A 13,481-nucleotide genomic window follows, 5' to 3' on the forward strand; every position below is an offset into this window, starting at 1 on the left:
TGTCATAAGATCTCTGCACATAGTGATACATTTATAGTCAGCTGTGTATGAGAACATTCTAATGAGAGTACATAACTATAGGCTCCTGCTGCATATACATAGAATAATCATGGCCAAAGTTATTGGCCTACCCACCATATCCATGTAACCTCTTTAGGGTATAGGTCCCTAACATAATAGTGTTCAAATCCAGAGCTCAGGACACCCCTAAATCGGCGCAGCTATGGCTGCATAGAAAGGTGAAAATACAAATATAATAAAAACAAACAGTAAAGTGTTAAAATAGTGCAAAAAAGAAAGAATGTGTTATAATGTGATGCCCTGAAGCAGACCAACCAAGCCATAGCTGCTCTTACCTGGGTTGATTTTTGGGGAGTGGGTCCCCTGGATTGCTTTGGTTGGTCTGCTTCAGTGTGAGAATCACCAGCATATTATCGAAGACACATAAACCACACTGGTTTGTTGAAACCAGTATAGCACCTAATCTGATATTTATAAATCCTTATATATAACAATATCACCTTGAAATTTTGATAAGTGCGTACTGGTTATAATAATTACAGTCCATTAACAATACCACATCTTGCAGACAATGTACTTGCTACTTACATACAATACACATAATAGCTACAAATAAATACTAACATTCTAGCATATTGTAAAAACAGCAAATCATTTACCACTGAGACTCTGCTTTTTATAAGAAATACTTATCTAAAGAGATCTTAACTCCAAGATACTAGTAACAGCAAATAATTAACAATCTTTTGGCCTGTTAAATTTACAACTAGATCAATTGATTATATATCACTAATTTTAGTGACTGACAACATCAGGAAGTGTTTTAACCATATATTCTATATTTTTCTTTCACATCTGCTCTTCGCAGATTATTTTAATAATTCACCAAAAATCATGTACACCGTGTTTTAGAGTGACTAATAAATGTTATAAGAAGCACTCAGCTCTGGGCGTTCTTTTTTTTCCACCATCTTGGAACTGAACTCGGGGGCTGAGTCAGACCCGCTCGTGAGTGCAGGACGCTCGCAAGTGGGTCAATGGTGCCGAATTGAGCATGGGCACGACAGAGGGAGCACCGTCGTGCGCATGCGCGAGACCCGAATAACGACGGCCAAGCCGTCGTTATGGGTCTCACACCAAAGGGGGTGTGCTGTCGATGGTGAGCGTGCCAGAGGCGTGGCTGCCAGACGGAGGCATTCCCATGGGAATGCCTACCGTCTGAGTCCGGCCCCACTGACATCACTAGTGATTTCAGTGGGAGTGATTTGGGCTCTGATAGAGCCAAAATCACTCCAGGGCTTGCGGTCACCGAGACCTTACCGCAGGGTCTCATCGCAAGCCCGATGGTCGCGATGATCTTGACCATCGCGACCATCATCATGGACGCTCGCTAAAGCTGTGGGTGGTAACCCACAGCTATGCGAGCATCCATGAGGCCGCTCCAAGTTGAGGGAGGAGGGCCCTGTTTCATAGCGAGCACTCTGGTTAGAGCGTTCAGCTCTGAATCTGGCCCTCTTCTCACAAAATGCCTGGTGAAGCCAAAGAAACCGTCCCAGTTGCGGAACAAGAACTCCACCAGCCTCAAGTTGAGACGGGGTCAGGAACAGAATTTGACAGTGATGATTCTCCTCCAGAGTTGGAATCTTTCAGAGAATATAAGAGGTAACATTTTCTAAACCTGTGTATGTGAAGCAAACCATATTTCTTATCATTTTCTTTTTCGAAGTGATACAGTATTAAATTTATAATAAGGTCTGGTGGCACTCCACTTATATACATATACATACCTATTACCCATAGGTGATTATATTTAGAGGAGCTTCACAGTGAATCAATGAGAAATATTTTTTTTCTCTGACAAAGATATAATAATTATAAAAATATATACGTATATAAAAATTACTGTCAGTGCGGCATGATCACAATTCCCCCTTGACTAAGATGTAAATAGGGTGTAAGAACAATATGATCAACATGACCTGTTTACTGGATGTGATTAATTTACACTATATACAGACATACCATAGGACATCACACCTTCAATTTGACCTGATCACAGAACATGACCATAATACACTTCTATTACACTGTGTACAAACATAGGACACTACACCCCCAACATGTCCTGACCACAGTACACTTCTATTACACTGTGTACAAACATAGGACACTACACCCCCAACATGTCCTGACCACAGTACACTTCTATTACACTGTGTACAAACATAGGACACTACACCCCCAACATGTCCTGACCACAGTACACTTCTATTACACTGTGTACAAACATAGTACACTACACCCCCAACATGTCCGGACCACTGTACATGACAATAATACACATCTATTACACCCTATACAGACAAAGGATACTACACCCCCAACATGACCTGACCATTGTACATGATCATAATACACATCTATTACACTGTATACAGACATAGGACACTACACCCCCAACATGACCTGACCACTGTACATGACCATAATACACATCTATTACACTGTATACAGACATAGGACACTACACCCCCAACATGTCCTGACCATTGTACATGATCATAATACACATCTATTACACTGTATACAGACATAGGACACTACACCCCCAACATGACCTGACCACTGTACATGATCATAATACACATCTATTACACTGTATACAGACATAGGACACTACACCCCCAACATGACCTGACCACTGTACATGACCATAATACACATCTATTACACTGTATACAGACATAGGACACTACACCCCCAACATGTCCTGACCATTGTACATGATCATAATACACATCTATTACACTGTATACAGACATAGGACACTACACCCCCAACATGACCTGACCACTGTACATGATCATAATACACATCTATTACACTGTATACAGACATAGGACACTACACCAACAACATGTCCTGACCACTGTACATAACCATAATACACATTTTTTACACTGTATACAAACATAATTCACTACACCCCTATCATGACATGACCACAGTACATGACCAAAATACAATTCTATTACACTCTATACAGACATAGGACACTAAACCCCCCAACATAAAAAGACCACTGGCCATGATCAAAATACAATTCTATTACACTGTATACAGACATAGGACCAGGGGCATAGAGAGCCACGTGGGGCCCCGGTAAAGAGGGGGCGTGGCATAATTTCAGAAGGCATGGCCACACCCCCTTGAAAAAAAAAAAGTTTTGCAGCGCCACAAAGCGGTGCTGCACGCCGGGGATGGGGCGCTGTGAGCCCCTCAGCACGGCGCAAAGCCAGTGGGGGCACGATCAGTGTGATCGCTCCCCCCTTCAGGCATAGGAGATTGTTGTGGCTGCTACTTAGCAGCCGCAAGCAATCTCCCGCTGCAGCCCAGCACACGCTGTGTGCTGGGCTGCTGCAGACGGAGGGAGGGAGGAAGTGAGGGTGGGCGGCGCCAGACCCTGGCCTCCGCCGGGCCCCTCTGGAAGCCCGGGCCCGGATAAACTGTACCCGCTCCCCCCCCTCTCGGCGCCCCTGAATAGGACACTACACCCCCAAAATGGCCTGACCACAGGACATGAGCATAATACACATATATTACACTGTATACAGATGTAGGACACTACACCCCCAACATAACCTGACCACTGTACATGATCATAATACATATCTATTACACTGTATACAGACATAGAACACTACACCCCCAACATGACCTGACCACTGTACATGACCGTAATTCACATCTATTACACTCTATACAGACATAGGGCACTACACCCCCAACATGATCTGACTACTGTACATGATCATACTATGCTTATAAAACACTGTATACAGACATAGGACACTACACCCCCAACATGATCTGACCACTGTACATGACCGTAATACAATTCTACTACAGGTCGAGTCTCCAATATCCAAATATTCCGAAATACGGAATATTCCAAAATACGGAACTTTTTTGGCTTGACTAAGAAAATTAAACCTTTGATTTTTGATGGCTCAATGTACACAAACTTTGTCTAAGGCACAAATTATTACATATATTGTATAAAATTACCTTCAGGCTGTGTGTATAAGGTATATATGAAACATAATTGAATTTCATGTATGTACACAAACTTTGTTAGAGCCACAAAATTATAGAAAATATTGTATAAAATTACCTGCAGGATGTGTCTATAAGGTGTATATAACACATAAATGCATTCTGTGCGTATATTGGGTTTCCATTCCCAAGATATTTCATTATGATATGCAAATATAACAAAATACGGAAAATTCTGTTATCCAAAATACCCCTGGTCCCAAGCATTTTGGATATTGGAGACTCAACCTGTACACCCTATTCACACATAGGACAGTACATCCCCAACATGTCCTGACCACTATACTAATACATGTCTTTTATACTGTTTTATGTCATAAGACTCTTCATTGCTCAACATGACCTTATGAACTGATATTATCATGATCATATTCTCTTCCAATAATGTAAATACTGGAGACAATAAAAGTTGTCACCTCTGGATGCCAGGCATGAAGGGAGCACGAGGACCTTCACCATTGTTCCAGGTTCTGCTTTTTGCATCCAAAAGCGGAAATAAGCCCTAACCCTGGATTCCAGTCTCTAGGGACAGATCTCCAGCAAGGAGACTGCACCAATGTATATGAAAGGTTCAGGATAGTGCCTGGAGTGCATGGCCCCTCCCTCATTTTCAGGTTCTACACCCTCACACATGTGGAACCTGCTTCCTCTGCTTTTGTGGAGAAAGCAGTAAATGGCAAGATCAGAAGATGCTGATCAGCAACGAATAGTGGCCCTGAATCAGACCCACTCGCAAGCGGCTGTCCACTCGCAAGTGGGTCGATGTTGTGCACTGCGCATGCACATGACGGCGGGCGTGCGCATGCGCCAGACACGACGAGCGAAGGATTTTCCTTCGCTCGTTGTGTCTGATCAAAGGGGGCGTGCTGTCGATGTTGATTGACAGCACGCCCCCTTTGGTGGGCGTGCCGGGGGCGTGCCTCCTTGACGGGGGCGTTCCCAAGGGAACACCTACCGTCAGAAGCCGGCCCACTGACATCACTAGTGATGTCAGTGGGAGTGATTTTGGCTCTGATAGAGCCAAAATCACTCCGAGCCTTGCAGTTGAAAAAATCAACCGCAGGCTTTTGTACGCAGTTTCGATGGTCGCGATGGTCAAGACCATCGCGGCCATCAAACTGCACGCTCGTATAGGCTGTGGGTGGTGACCCACTGCTATACGAGCGTCCAGGAGGACGCTCCATAATTATGGAGGGCGGCCCTCATTCAGAGCGTGCGCTCTGCTCAGAGTGTACGGCTCTGAATGAGGGCCAGTGTTTGTGTTGATAGTTAATTGGGGAAAAAGGATGAATCTGGGTGATACTGCTGGGATGTTGGCTGTGAAGGTAGGAGGGGAGCATGTGTCTATGTGCTGCTGTGTGTTTGCAGGGAATGCAGGGAGAGAGAGTGTGTTAGTTCTGCTGGGGTGCTGACAGTGGAAGTACGGGATAGAGAGTCTGGTGATGCTAGTGTGTTAGTAGTGAATGCAGGTGGAGGAGGGTGTGTGCCTGAGTGCTGCTGGGGTGTTGATAGTGAATTCTATGGAAGGATAGTGTGTGTTTGTATCCTGAGGAGGTTTTGGAGGTGAATGCAGGGGAAGAGTATATGTCTGAGGGCTGCTTGGGTGCTGGAACGGAATGCAAATGGGGTGGGAGTGTATCTGGATGCTGATGGAGTGTTGGATGTGAATGCAGTGGGAGGATAGTGTGTGACTGGGTGGTACTGGGGTGTTGGATATAAATGCAGTGGGAGGGGTGTGACTGGATGCTACCATGGTGTTACTATTAAATACAGGGGGAGGTTGTGTATTTTGAGGCTGCTGAGGTGTTCACAGTAAATGCAGGAGGAACAGAGTGTGTCTTGGTACTGCTGGGTTGTTGGAAGTGAATGTAGAGGGGGGGAGGGAATGTGTATCTGGATACTTCATTGGGTGTTAGCAGTGAAAGTAGGGGATAGTGTGTGTGTGTGTGTGTGTGTGTGTGTGTGTGTGTGTGTGTGTGTGTGTGTGGGAGCATATGTGGTGTGGCAGTGAAATAAAGGAGTGTGTGTGTGTATGTGTGTGAGTGTGTATGCTGCTAGGGTGTTGTAAATGAATGTGAAGGGTTGAGAGTGTATCTGGGTACTGCTGGGGTGTTGGATGGTAATGTAGGGGGGGAGGTAGTTTGAGTGGTGCTGGGGTGTTGGAAGTGAATACAGGGGGTTTTGGCTGGGTACTATTGGGGGTGTTAGAAGTTAATGTGCTGTAGGGGCAGTGTGTGTGAGTGATGCTGGGGGGAAGGTGCACCAAACAACTATCTCTCACCTCCAGGCTCCTAGTATGAACTTACGCCACTAGTAAGACTATACTCACATGCCAAAAACCATTACTGTGTAAATAGATACACTTGTTCTCCCTTTGCTTTTATGGTAGGAAACATTCTGGTCATATAAGGACACATTGTAGTATCTGCAATCAAAAAATTATCTCCAAATATTGTAAGTGCTGAGTCTTCTATTTTTAGTCCATCATAAATGTTATAATAATACAGTAAGTGGCAATTTGTAAAACTGATTTTCAGATGCTGCTGAAACTATGTTATGTCATATAAATAAATAATAATAATAATAATAATAATAATAATAATAATAATAATAATAATAATAATCATCATTATAATAATAATAATAATAATAATAATAATAATAATAAAAAGAAGGCATTGTCACCAATAGTAACAAATCAGATTTTTTTATTTAAAAATTAAAAATCTATTGGCTCTTTACAAGCATACTAAGGGGTATATTTATTAAGTTGTGGGTTTTTAGAAGTGGAGATGTTGCCCATAGCAACCAATCAGATTCTACTTAACATTTATCTAGCACCTTCTAGAAAATAATAGCTTGAATCTGATTGGTTGCTATGGGCAACATCTCCATTTCTAAAAACCTGCACTTTAGTAAATATACACCTAAGAGTGTAGAGGGTTAAACATAAAAAGAACCAATATATGGATAATTTACATCACATTGTAGCATTGAACGTTATCACATGGTCAAGTCAAATATTTAATAATCATACAGAAATATCATAAGATTTTTGCACTCAGTGATACATTTATAGTCAGCTGTGTATGACAACATTCTAATGAGAGTAAATAACTATAGTATTCTGCTGTATATAAAGAGAACAGCCATACATATTACTATAAGGCTACAGATACAGATCATAGACTCATCCCATCTTGTGTGATAGAAGACAAGAGAATGGAAGCTAGACCAAGTTGAAGCTTTATCATCTGCATGGGATGGATTCCAGGGACTATCTTAAATGTTATTTTGAGGAACAAAGTGCATTCAGAGATGAAGCAGTGGTATCTATTATGGAGAAACTGCACAGCGCATTAGCTACAAGTTTGTATGCAGGATAATATACAGTATATTCTCAGATATTTAAAATGGTTATTCTGAGTAACAGAGCAATTAAAAGGGTGACTTTATAGTGTAAAGGGATGACTACATTGTTCCTCTGTTGGACATAATGGGAACAGCAGAATCTTTCCCTGTTTACAAAGAGATGTTAGCTTCAGATGTCACTGCCACCCATGGTGCTTTGCCTGTCTGGTGGAAGAGTGCTAATCCACCAAACATTATGCACACAGGAGAGATATTGCAGCAGAATCAGGAACCAGGCTTCATAGCCATATATTACATTGAATCACAGAAATTTGAGGAATGATACATGTTTTGGATATAGAGATGTATATTATATGACACACAGATGCTATTTTCTTATATTTGCTTTTTTTGTCATCACAATGTCTCATGTTTAACATATGTCTATAACTTCATTCACTCAGCTGTAAGCAATTCATTAACTCTCAGATTTCCAGTAATTTGTTTCATTGGCTAAAGGTCCCCATACATCAGCAATAGAGTGTGGCAATAATGCAATTTGCTGATGATTGTGTATAAAAATCTGCAATGTACTGTATGAGCTTCACAGATTGCAGATTGCGACCAAAATGTGATTGGAATTGTTAAATCAGTTTGTCCAACTCGTTGGATTTCACAGATCAATTGGGGCTGTAGATTGGTAGTGTACGTAGATGATCAGCAGATTTGCAGACCGTTACTAGTAAAAGGATGTGTCTTTCAAGATTGGCAGATCTGTTTTTGCTGCAATCGATCTGCAAATCACTGAAAAAGATCTGTAATGTGTAGGCACAGATTGCTAGTTGGGAAATCCTAAAATCGGGCTATTAATCTTCAAATTGTTAAATTTTGGTTTATAGATTGCTGATGTATGGGGGCCTATAGTTAAAGGCACCCAGGTTTGTTGCATTAAACTTACACCATGAAATCTGTATCAGTATGTGACCAATGCTGGAACTCACATTATCTTTCTTTGCCATTAGAACATTGTAACTTTATAGAATGTTATTTTTCTTCTTATCTGAATCTTCCCTGCAGGTCATATAAAAGGAGAAACTTTGATTGACATCAGTTTAGGATCATTCGTTCATCATCTTTTGTTATCAGTGATTTTTTTAAGGAGATCACTATACTAAAATTAAGAGAGTCCTTTATTATGGAACTGAACAAATGGGTGAACACCCGCACTGGGGCTTTTGATTGGACTCATGCATCTAAGATTGTTAACGAGCTGAGAGGCATCAGGTAAAATTTGACTGTAAACATAAAAAAACATAAAGGATGTGTCAAATTAAAAAAAAATCATAACAAAAAGATAACAAAGAATAAATGTTTGGAGATCAGAGAGTTAGATGATGATAGTAAATATTTCCTAATTGGTGGCCGCATTCTTCCAGGTTCAGCAATTCAAATTGAATTATGCATGTTGTGGTCAAGTGAATAAAATAGTAAAATAATACGTTAAGAAACACATAAAGGGTATGTAGTCAGAAAGCCGGCAGTTGAAATGCCGACTGCCGGCTTCCCGACAGTGAAATCCTGGCATAGGACTAATGATACCGATAACTAAATACCGACGCCTCTCATTATCCCCATGCCAAAATCCCAATGCCCGGAATACCAAATGTAGGTAAGCCAGGCATTGGCAGGAGATCATAGCCACAGGGGGGGGGTTGATTTAGGGACTCCCAGGGGAATTTAGGATAGGCATCCCCCTGGAAGGGTTAGGGATAGGCACCCCTGGGATGAAGTTAGGGTTAGGCACCTCCCAGGAGGGTTAGGTGCAGGGTGTGGGGAGGGTAGGTTAAGTTTAGGCACCCCTGGGGGGGTTAGAGTTTGGCACTAGGGGGGAAGGTTAGGGTTAGGCACCCCTAGGGAGGGTTAGGGCTAGTGGGGTAGGGATAGCCATATCTTCACCCATCGAGCTGTCGGCGTCAGAATTTCAACCACCAGGCTGACATCCGGCGGTAACCTATAAAGATTTCACATAAAGAACAAATAGAGAGTTACAAGTAAAGTATTTATGCTTTGAGATTGTTTTATTTATATATTTTTGTGGATGAGGTATAAAGTAACTGAAATTAAATAAAGATCTGTAATGTTGCAAGAACCTCGTATATTACATAATTTAATGTTTTAATTGTTTTAGTGACAGAGAAGAAGTAAAGGAAGAAAAGTTAAAGGAAACCATTAAACACATTGTGAAATTTGACTTCAGCAAATACAACCTCACGGATCCGGTGGAATTGCCACAAGCCGACTGTTTAGTCACAGTGTGGGTGCTGGATGTGGTATGTGAGGACCACCAATAATATATCAGAAAACTGAGGAAGATATCAAAGCTGCTTAAACCAGGGGGACATTTAATTCTAATTGGGTCCTTAGGTGTCACATATTACACTGTTGGTAATGATAGGCTGCATGCATTGACTTATGATGAAAGCTTTGTAAGAAAGACTCTCACCGATGAAAAATTTGTAATTAGTTCCTGTGAGTTACTTGATAGAAAAGTAGAGAGTGATCTCATAGATTACAAACAATTCATGGTGCTTATTGCTGTCAAAGGGAACATTTAGGAAGTCTGAGTCATGGCCTTTGACTTTATGGTTGATTCATTTAAAAGCTTCTTAATATCTATTAATCTACCTTTGTAATTCTTACCCTCTATAGCCCTCAGCCATTTACTAAATATTACATACCGTATGGCTCTTATCATGTGTAATAGATAATGTTTATATAAAAAAGTAGTTTTCAGTTATTGTTGATTATTTTTTCACAAATTTCTAATAATCCAAAATTATTTAAAAAAAAAAAACTAAAATGGCAATTGGCAGAGGAAAGAGCTTTTCCAACAATCTCTCACTTATTCATTTTTTCAAAGTATACAGAAAGAAACAGAATCTGGTTCCACAAATAATTATAGATGATTTTTCTGGGAAACCATTGGTACCATTGTTTACATATTCTTGGGTATCATTCAACAACCATTTCCAAAATACTTGTGCAGGTTTATAAGCCTGGGTTATAGTAACAACCTAGAACGTTTAATTCACTGACTGCAATACCCTACATAATACCTAAACGAGTGCTAACATTCACACTTATACATTGGTTAGTGGAGTACTATAGACTACAAATCTTAACAATGCATTGATTTTTGTCAGCCCTGAGCATTTACCACCAAGGAAGGGCTGTCCATGTAACCATATACAAGGATAGCTTGGTGTTAGTAAAATGGTTATTTGTCAAGTTCGTAAGTATAGTCCAATTGTCTGTATCAGCCAAGGCCAATTTGTCCCAACTAACTGGTGTAGCTATATAGGGTAAAGTTCCTTCTGAGATTGGGAAATGTGTACAGATCCATCAATTCATCAAGTTGAGTTCATCTCATTCACTCTTCATAGCTCTCTACCTCTTATTGGCATCCAGGCAGTATGTTTGGTAGAATTGGGCTCCCCCTGCTCTGTATCACAATCCCCACTCTCTACCATCCGCTCCTTCTTACTCCACTGTGCTATAATGCTATATTTTCCCCCTCCATCATATTCCCTGCTCTGCCATCTCACATGCACAATCCTGCCACATCCCTCCTTTGGTTGCATACAGTACATTCTTACCTCCTGGCAGGTTTGCTAGGGTCTGTCCCACCTCCCTCACAGTGGGAGACATTGGATGGGTGGCAGTTTCAAGGACCATCCAGTCTGGATGAACCACTAAACTAGCAGTCCTAGGAAACAATATTGGCAAGTTATTTTGAATATGTTTAGCACAAATGTCTGTAGACCAGCCCACGATTCAGCATAATAAGTGCACTGCTGGGGCTATTTTGATATTATTTTAAATCTGAATAGAATAAACATCATTCCACCATCACTATTTTGTGAGAGGGGATCATGGTGTTTGAGGGGCTACAAATCAAAAGTTATTAGGTGTACTGATACAAAATTTGGCTTGCCATGTAAAACCACTACTCTGTGCTGCATGCCAAATTTAAGGGCAAATAAAGTAAAAATAAGATATTTTAAGTAATCTAAAGTTCAAAAAGTCACTGCTTCTCCTGTACTTTCTGTGACTCAGAATGGAGAATGATTTAAGACTATGTCTTTTTGTCAGATCTTCTTTCAGTTTAGGACCCTTTAAGATTAAGCTTGTTGAGTTAGTATTTTTTTTAATTTGGTAAAACATACCACATTTTAAAGATAGGATAGGGATATGTATAATGTTGTGCATGTCAAGTAGCTGCTTGTGCTGGTTGTAGTGTAAATTGCTTCACTTGGGAGCACCAATATGGCTGACCTCTCTTCCCATTAAAGATTTCTTCTTTCAGTAGGATAAGAAGTAGTTGTGATTTTGGGCATACTGTACATGGGCAGTGTTTTGGGTTTGTGGGTGCATAATGTTACAATAGCAGCCAAGATAGCACTCTAATTTAAATGTTTTATCGGGTCTGTGAGGCAGTTGTGTGATCATTGTAGATGCTTCCATTCAGTGACATCACTACTAGTGTAATCACTGAACAGCCACCTGGGAGTGAACCCAGCAGTCCGAGATTCAGAAGTGCTTAGTGACAGGTTATACATGGAACACAGGCTGACTGTCAATGTCAAACTAGAGACTACTATGTCATATAACACAGAGTGGAGGCGTATAGTATGCACGGAGCACATCACCTTGTCCAGGCGGCTTGCCAGCAGGAATATGACAATGGAGTGTAGCTTAGGGCCTAATGCCACACATGTTTACACTGTGCCTGTCTTGTACTGCTGCAGGGATCTTCTGGTCGGGGAAGGAGAGGAGGATGGGAGAGTGATCTTCCTGTTTACAATACTATTCTGGGCATGGATGGGACACTGAGCAACTGTGACATAGCTGAAATCTCAAGGTACCCAATCAATGAGGTGAGGGGTGAGCAGTGGTGCAAATAGGTCAAAAGTCTTTATGGTGTGCATAAAAAAATTGGTATAGTAAATCATCACAGGGACATACAGTCATGACACACACCTATTTATCCTCACTGTGGGGCATGCCATCCACTCCAGTAGCTGCACGGCTGCCCCTGATCATAGTTGACCCTGTATTGTGCAAGCATTGTGAATCACATGGCAGTACAGCTAATGGTGTTTGCTGTAAAGTGGTAAGGGTTATGGAAAACCAGCTAATTTCTTAATGGTTGGATTTAATTAAGCTTTGTTCCAAAACGTGCATCTGGATGACATCTGGCACACAAATACAGCAAGTTCTGTTGTTTTAACATTTTAGAACACTCTATTACATTATATTGTTGTTAAAATGATAAAAGTGATCCATATTACACTGATGAGATTCTCATGGAGATCAGAGTATAGTAGTGAATGAGAATGAGATGGTTATAGTGCAACTATGGACTGAGAATCATTTGAACCCCCTCTAATTGTAAATATCAATGCAATACATGTTGGATCTTCGCTATGTAGCATATGGGTGCAGTTGGAGGTGAACTGTGATATGAACATCGAACTACAGAGTTTGTGCACATGAAACACAATCACCAGATCCTCAGGCTATGTATATACTGTATATTCCAGTTTTATAAAGCCAAATTGGGAATTTACTACACACTATTTAGATCAATGGCTGAAGAGGGAATGATTATTTCAGCCCCATTTTACCATTCTTATGGCATTTTGACACAACATTAAATATTAAGTTGCAACTATAGCAACTAATAAAGTATCTTTCTAATCTCTGATACTCTCTTATGTGTCTCTAATATTACTATTATGACACATAAGAGAGTATCATTTTATGATTACCCATATGTGATGGCTTATAATTAATCCTTCAACGACAATAAAAGCTGGAATTATTGTTGATGAATACAATTATATTTGAAAATAATCACAATTGTTTAAACAATAAGACAATATTAATAAGAACTAATAAGTTATGTGTCATAAAATAAAATGAAGCAAATG

General features: G+C 40.6%; 1 pseudogene; it reads left to right on the forward strand.

Annotated features, from left to right (window-relative positions):
• The first annotated feature begins 1,546 nt into the window (after nucleotides 1-1,546).
• LOC148509643 (nicotinamide N-methyltransferase-like) lies at nucleotides 1,547-10,103 on the forward strand (annotated as a pseudogene).
• Nucleotides 10,104-13,481: the final 3,378 nt, after the last annotated feature.

Source organism: Taudactylus pleione, unplaced genomic scaffold, assembly GCF_031769625.1.
Source record: "Taudactylus pleione unplaced genomic scaffold, aTauple2 ptg000318l, whole genome shotgun sequence".
In the NCBI taxonomy this organism is placed as follows: Eukaryota; Metazoa; Chordata; class Amphibia; order Anura; family Myobatrachidae; genus Taudactylus; species Taudactylus pleione.